This window comes from Arachis ipaensis, chromosome B9, assembly GCF_059453495.1.
Source record: "Arachis ipaensis isolate K30076 ecotype BB chromosome B9, ASM5945349v1, whole genome shotgun sequence".
Classification (NCBI taxonomy): Eukaryota; Viridiplantae; Streptophyta; class Magnoliopsida; order Fabales; family Fabaceae; genus Arachis; species Arachis ipaensis.
Window position 1 is genome coordinate 63,783,858 of NC_142444.1, and position 7,765 is coordinate 63,791,622.

Consider the following 7,765-nt stretch of genomic DNA (forward strand, 5'->3'; position numbering starts at 1 on the left):
TCCAGTTCTTTGATGAGCAAGGGAGGTTCATCCTCCCAAATCTCATTACCAAATAACTTGGCATTTAGCTTCATGATTGCTCCAAGATACTTAGCAACTTGCTCTTCAGTAACATCTTCATCCTCTTCAGAGGAAGAATACTCATCAGAGCTCATGAATGGCAAAAGTAAATTCAATGGAATCTCTATGGTCTCAGTGTGAGCCTTAGATTCCCATGGTTCCTCATTAGGGAACTCCTTAGAGGTCAGTGAACGTCCATTGAGGTCTTCCTCAGTGGAAATCACTGCCTCTTCCTCCTCTCCAGGTTCGGCCATGTGAGACGTGTTTATAGCCTTGCACTCTCTCTTTGGATTCTCTTCTGTATTGCTTGGGAGAGTACTAGGAGGGAGTTCAGTAATTTTCTTACTCAGCTGACCCACTTGTGCCTCCAAATTTCTAATGGAGGATCTTATTTTAGTCATGAAACTTTGAGTGGTTTTGATTAGGTCAGAGACGGTGGTTGCTAAATTAGAGTAGCTCTATTTAGAATTCTCTGTTTGTTGCTGAGAAGATGATGGAAAAGGCTTGCTATTGCTAAACCTGTTTCTTCTACCATTATTATTGTTGAAACCTTGTTGAGGTCTCTATTGATCCTTCCATGAGAGATTTGGATGATTTCTCCATGAAGGATTATAGGTGTTTTCGTAGGGTTCTCCCATGTAATTCACCTATTCTATTGTTGGGTTCTCAGGATCATAAGCTTCTTCTTTAGAGGAAGCTTCCTTAGTACTGCCTGTTGCTGCTTGCATTTCAGACAGACTCTGAGAAATCATATTGACTTGTTGGGTCAATATTTTATTCTGAGCCAATATGGCATTCAGAGTATCAATCTCAAGAACTCCTTTCTTCTGATTTGTCCCATTATTCACAGGATTCCTTTCAGAAGTGTACATGAATTGGTTATTTGCAACCATTTCAATGAGTTCCTGAGCTTCTGCAGGCGTCTTCTTCAGATGAAGAGATCCTCCAGCAGAGCTATCCAATGACATCTTGGATAGTTCAGACAGACCATCATAGAAAATTCCTATGATACTCCATTCAGAAAGCATGTCAGAAGGACATCTTCTGATTAATTGCTTGTAACTTTCCCAAGCTTCATAGAGGGATTCACCTTCCTTCTGTCTGAAGGTTTGGACTTTCACTCTAAGCTTGCTCAATTTTTGAGGTGGGAAGAACTTTGCCAAGAAGGCATTGACTAGCTTTTCCCAAGAGTTCAGGCTTTCTTTAGGTTGTGAATCCAACCATGTCCTAGCTCTGTCACTTACAGCAAAAGGAAAAAGTATAAGTCTGTAGACTTCAGGGTCAACCCCATTGGTCTTGACAGTGCCACAGATTTGCAAGAATTCAGCTAAGAACTGATGAGGATCTTCCAATGGAAGTCCATGAAACTTGCAATTCTGTTGCATTAGAGAAACTAATTGAGGCTTAATCTCAAAGTTGTTTGCTCCAATGGTAGAGATTGAGATGCTTCTCTGATGGGCGGATAATTTATACGCTTTTTGGCATTGTTTTTAGTATGTTTTTAGTAGAATCTAGTTACTTTTAGGGATGTTTTCATTAGTTTTTATGTTAAATTCACATTTCTGGACTTTACTATGAGTTTGTGTGTTTTTCTGTGATTTCAGGTGTTTTCTGGCTAAAATTGAGGGACTTGAGCAAAAATCAGATTCAGAGGTTAAAGAAGGACTGCTGATGCTGTTGGATTCTGACCTCCCTGCACTCAAAATGGATTTTTTGAAGCTACAGAACTCAAACTGGCGCGCTTCCAATTGCTTTGGGAAGTAGACATCCAGGGCTTTCCAGCAATATATAATAGTCCATACTTTGCCCAAGTTTAGATGATGCAAACTGGCGTTCAACGCCAGCTCTCTACCCAATTCTGGCGTCCAGCGCCAGAAACAAGTTGCAAAGTGGAGTTCAACGCCCAAACTGGCACAAAACCTAGCGTTCAACTCCAAGAATGACCTCTCCACGTGTAGACTTCAAGCTCTGCCCAAGCACACATCAAGTGGGCCCCGGAAGTGGATTTATGCATCAATTACTTACTTCTGTAAACCCTAGTAGCTAGTTTATTATAAATAGGACCTTTTACTATTGTATTAGACATCTTTTGGATCATCTTTTGGATCATCTTTGGATTATCTTTTGATCTATTGATCACGTTTGGGGGCTGGCCATTCGGCCATGCCTGGACCTTCATTACTTATGTATTTTCAACGGTAGAGTTTCTGCACTCCATAGATTAAGGTGTGGGGCTCTGCTGTTCCTCAAAGATTAATGCAAAGTACTACTATTTTCTATTCAATTCATCTTATTTCGCTTCTAAGATATTCATTCGCACTTCAACCTGAATGTGATGAACGTGACAATCATCATCATTCCCTATGAACGCGTGCCTAACAACCACTTCCGTTCTACATTAGATTGAATGAGTATCTCTTAGATCTCTTAATCAGAATCTTCGTGGTATAAGATAGATTGATGGCAGCATTCATGAGAGTCCGGAAAGTCTAAACCTTATCCGTGGTATTCCGAGTAGGACTCTGGGATTGAATGACTGTGACGAACTCCAAACTCGCGAGTGCTGGGCGTAGTGACAGACGTAAAAGGATAGTAAATTCTATTCCAGTATGATCAAGAACCTCCAAGATGATTAGCCATGCAGTGACAGCGCATCGGACCATTTTCACAGAGAGGAATAGGATGCAACCAACGACAAGGGTGATGCCTCCAGACGATTAGCCGTGCTGTGACAGTGCATTTGGACCATTTTCCCGAGAGGATTGAAAGTAGCCATTGGCACCGGTGACATCCTTACACAAAGCCAGCCATAGAAAGGAGTAAGACTGATTGGATGAAGACAGCAGGAAAGCAGAGGTTCAGAGGAATGAATGCATCTCCATACGCTTATCTGAAATTCTCACCAATGATTTACATAAGTATTTCTTTCCTTATTTTAGTATTAATTTTTGAAAACTCCATAACTATTTTATATCCGCCTGACTGAGATCTACAAGGTGACCATAGCTTGCTTTATACCAACAATCTCCGTGGGATCGACCCTTACTCACGTAAGGTTTATTACTTGGACGACCCAGTGCACTTACTGGTTAGTTATGCAAAGTTGTGAAGATATATTTAGACCATGGTTCTGTGCATCCATTTGTAGTGCCATCGCCAGGGAATCAATTTCGAACAATAATTCACAACCTGAGTAACAATTTCGCATACCAAGTTTTTGGCGCCGTTGCCGGGGATTGTTCGAGTTTGGACAACTGACGGTTCATCTTGTTGCTCAGATCAGGTAATTTTCTTTTTGTTTTATTTTCAAAAAATTTTCAAAATTCTTTCAAAAATTTCTCCTTTGTTTTCGAAAAAAAATGTTTTTAAAATATATTTTTCTTCAAAATATTTAAGAATGAATTCTAGTGTTTCATGAGGCATGTTGAAGCCTGACTAGCTATAAAGCCATGTCCAAATTCTTTTGGACTGAGGCTTCCAAACCATCAGTATAGAGGCAAGTTACTTTGATAAATAATGAGCAGTATATTCTCTGATGTTATATGCTAAAGCTTGGCTGGCTATTAAGCCATGCCTAACCCTCAGATTGGAGCTTTAGACTAAGAATGCTAGATTCCTGGAATTCATATTAAAAATTTTGGAATCCTTATTTTTGTTTTTCAAATAATTTTCAAAAAAATACAAAAAAATTAGAAAATCATAAAAATCAAAAATATTTTTTGTGTTTCTTGTTTGAGTCTTGAGTCATGTTATAAGTTTGGTGTCAATTGCATGTTCATCTTGCATTTTTCGAAAAAATTCATGCATTCATAGTGTTCTTCATGATCTTCAAGTTGTTCTTGGTAAGTCTTCTTGTTTGATCTTTGCATTTGCATGTTTTGTGTCTTTTCTTGTTTTTCATATGCATTCCTGAATTCTTTATGTCTAAACATTAAAGAATTCTAAGTTTGGTGTCTTGCATATTTTCTTTGCATTAAAACTTTTTTCAAAAAATATGTTCTTGATGTTCATCATGATCTTCATAGTGTTCTTGGTGTTCATCTTGACATTCATAGCATTCTTGCATGCATTCATTGTTTTGATCCATAACTTTCATGCATTGCATCATTTTTCTTGTTTTTCTCTCTTATCATAAAAATTCAAAAATAAAAAAAAATATCTTTCCCTTTTTCTCTCTTAAAATTTCAAAAATTAGATTTGACTTTTTCAAAAAATTTTAAAATCTAGTTGTTTTTATAAGTCAAATCAAATTTTCAATTAAAAAAAAATCTTATCTTTTTCAAAATCTTTTTCAAAGATCAAATCTTTTTTTCAATTTTTTTAGTTATTTTCGAAAATTTCAAAAATATTTTTCAAAAATCTTTTTATTAATTTTACATCATATTTTCGAAAATAACATCATCAATTAATGTTTTGATTCAAAAATTTCAAGTTTGTTACTTACTTGTTAAGAAAGATTCAAACTTGAAGTTCTAGAATCATATCTTGTGATTTCTTGTGAATCAAGTCATTAATTGAGATTTTAAAAATCAAATCTTTTTCAAAAACTAATTTCTATCATATCTTTTCAAAAATATCTTCTTATCTTACCTTTTTCAAAAAAGTGATTGCAAAATATCTTTTCTAACCTCCTAACTTCTTATCTTTTCAAAATTTGTTTCAACTAACTAACTAACTTTTTGTTTGTTTCTTACCTTTTTCAAAACTACCTAACTAACTCTCTCTCTAATTTTCGAAAAAATCTTCCCTCTTTTTCAAAATTTCTTTTTAATTAGACTGATTATTTTATTTTTTATTTGAATTTTCGAAAAACTACTAACCTTTTTCAAAAACTATTTTCGAAAATCACTAACTCTTTTTCAAAAATTATTTTCGAAAATTCTCTCCTCCTCTCATCCCCTTCTATTTATTTATTCATCTACTAACACTTCTCTTCATCTCACATCTCTGCTCCTATCATCACCTTTGTGTTTGGATTCTTCATTCTTCTTCACCCCTATTCCTTTTCTTCTTCTACTAACAATAAGGAACCTCTTTACTGTGACATAGAGGATTCCTCTTCTTTTCTTTTTCTCTTCTCTTTCTTATGAGCAGGGACAAAGAAAAAGGCATTCTTGTTGAAGCTGATCCAAAACCTGAAAGGACTCTGAAGAGAAAACTAAGAGAAGCTAAATTACAACAATCCAGAGATAACCTTATTGAAAATTTTGAACAAGTAAAGGAGATGGCAGCCGAACCCAACAACAATAATGCAAGGAGAATGCTTGGTGACTTTACTGCACCTAATTCCAATTTACATGGAAGAAGCATCTCCATTCCTACCATTGGAGCAAACAATTTTGGGCTGAAACCTCAGCTAGTTTCTCTGATGCAGCAGAACTGCAAGTTTCATGGACTTCCATCTGAAGATCCTTTTCAGTTCTTAACTGAATTCTTGCAGATCTGTGATACTGTTAAGACTAATGGAGTAGATCAGTCTACAGGCTCATGCTTTTCCCTTTTGCTGTAAGAGACAGAGCTAGAATATGGTTGGACTCTCAACCCAAAGACAGCCTGAACTCTTGGGATAAGCTGGTCACGGCTTTCTTAGCCAAGTTCTTTCCTCCTCAAAAGCTGAGCAAGCTTAGAGCTGATGTTCAAACCTTCAGACAGAAAGAAGGTGAATCCCTCTATGAAGCTTGGGAAAGATACAAGCAGCTGACCAAAAAGTGTCCTTCTGACATGCTTTCAGAATGGACCATCCTGGATATATTCTATGATGGTTTATCTGAGCTATCAAAGATGTCATTGGATACTTCTGCAGGTGGATCCATTCACCTAAAGAAAACTCCTGCAAGAAGCTCAAGAACTCATTGACATGGTTGCTAATAACCAGTTTATGTACACTTCTGAGAGGAATCCTGTGAGTAATGGGACGCCTATGAAGAAGGGAGTTCTTGAAATTGATACTCTGAATGCCATATTGGCTCAGAATAAAATATTGACTCAGCAAGTCAATATGATTTCTCAGAGTCTGAATGGAATGCAAGCTGCATCCAACAGTACTCAAGAGGCATCTTCTGAGGAAGAAGCTTATGATCCTGAGAACCCTGCAATAGCAGAGTTAAAATACATGGGTGAACCATATGGAAACACCTACAATCCATCATGGAGAAATCACCCAAATCTCTCATGGAAGGATCAAAAGCCTCAACAAGGCTTTAATAATGGTGGAAAAAATAGGTTTAGCAATAGCAAGCCTTCTCCATCATCCACTCAGCAACAGACAGAGAATTCTGAGCAGAATCCATCTAGCTTAGCAAATTTAGTCTCTGATCTATCTAAGGCCACTGTGAGTTTCATGAATGAAACAAGGTCTTCCATTAGAAATTTGGAAGCACAAGTGGGCCAGCTGAGTAAAAGGATCACTGAAATCCCTCCTAGTACTCTCCCAAGCAATACAGAAGAGAATCCAAAAGGAGAGTGCAAGGCCATTGAATTAATTACCATGGCCGAACCCACAAGAGAGGAGAAGGACGTGAATCCAATGGAAGAAGACCTCCTGGGACGTCCAGTGATCAATAAGGAGCTTCCCTCTGAGGAATCTAAGGAATCTGAGACTCATCTAGAGACCATAGAGATTCCATTGAACCTCCTTATGCCATTCATGAGCTCTGATGAGTATTCCTCTTCTGAAGAGAATGAGGATGTTACTGAAGAGCAAGCTGCCAAGTTCCTTGGTGCAATCATGAAGCTAAATGCCAAATTATTTGGTATTGAAACTTGGGAAGATGAACCTCCCTTGTTCACCAATGAACTAAGTGATCTGGATCAACTGACATTGCCTCAGAAGAGACAGGATCCTAGAAAGTTCATAATACCTTGTACCATAGGCACCATGATCTTTAAGGCTCTGTGTGACCTTGGTTCAGGAATAAACCTCATGCCCCTCTCTGTAATAGAGAAACTGGAAATCTATGGGGTGCAAGCTGCTAAAATCTCATTAGAGATGGCAGACAATTCAAGAAAACAGGCTTATGGACAAGTAGAGGACGTGTTAGTAAAGGTTGAAGGCCTTTACATCCCTGCTGATTTCATAGTCCCGGATACTGGAAAGGAAGAGGATGAATCCATCATCCTAGGAAGACCTTTCCTAGCCACAGCAAGAGCTATGATTGATGTGGACAGAGGAAAATTGATCCTTCAATTAAATAAGGACAACCTTGTGTTTACAACTCAAGGATCTCTCTCTGCATCCATGGAGAGGAAGCAGAAAAAGCTTCTCTCAAAGCAGAGTCAACCAAAGTCCCCACAGTCAAACTCTAAGTTTGGTGTTGGGAGGCCACAACCAAACTCTAAGTTTGGTGTCAAACCCCTATATCCAAACTCTAAGTTTGGTATTGGGAGGTCTCAACAAAGCTCTACACATCTGTGAGGCTCCATGAGAGCCCACTGTCAAGCTATTGACATTAAAGAAGCGCTTGTTGGGAGGCAACCCAATGTTTATTTATCTAATTTTATTTTTGTTTTTCATGTTTTCTTAGGTTCATGATCATGTGAAGTCACAAAATAAACAAAAAATTTAGAAACAGAATCAAAAACAGCGGAAGAAAAATCACACCCTGGAGGAAGCACCTGTCTGGCGTTCAACGCCAGAACAGAGCATGGTTCTGGCGCTGAACGCCCAAAATGGGCAGTATCTGGGCACTGAACGCCCAAAATGGGC

General features: G+C 37.9%; 2 non-coding genes across 2 annotated transcripts; one reads left to right on the plus strand and one right to left on the minus strand.

Annotated features, from left to right (window-relative positions):
- Window positions 1-1,082: 1,082 nt before the first annotated feature.
- On the plus strand, window positions 1,083-1,190 carry LOC148544891 (small nucleolar RNA R71). The gene has a single exon (XR_015900362.1). It is a non-coding gene; the product is annotated as a small nucleolar RNA R71 (small nucleolar RNA).
- A 4,489-nt stretch (window positions 1,191-5,679) lies between these two features.
- LOC148544892 (small nucleolar RNA R71) lies at window positions 5,680-5,787 on the minus strand. Its single transcript, XR_015900991.1, has one exon. It is a non-coding gene; the product is annotated as a small nucleolar RNA R71 (small nucleolar RNA).
- Window positions 5,788-7,765: the final 1,978 nt, after the last annotated feature.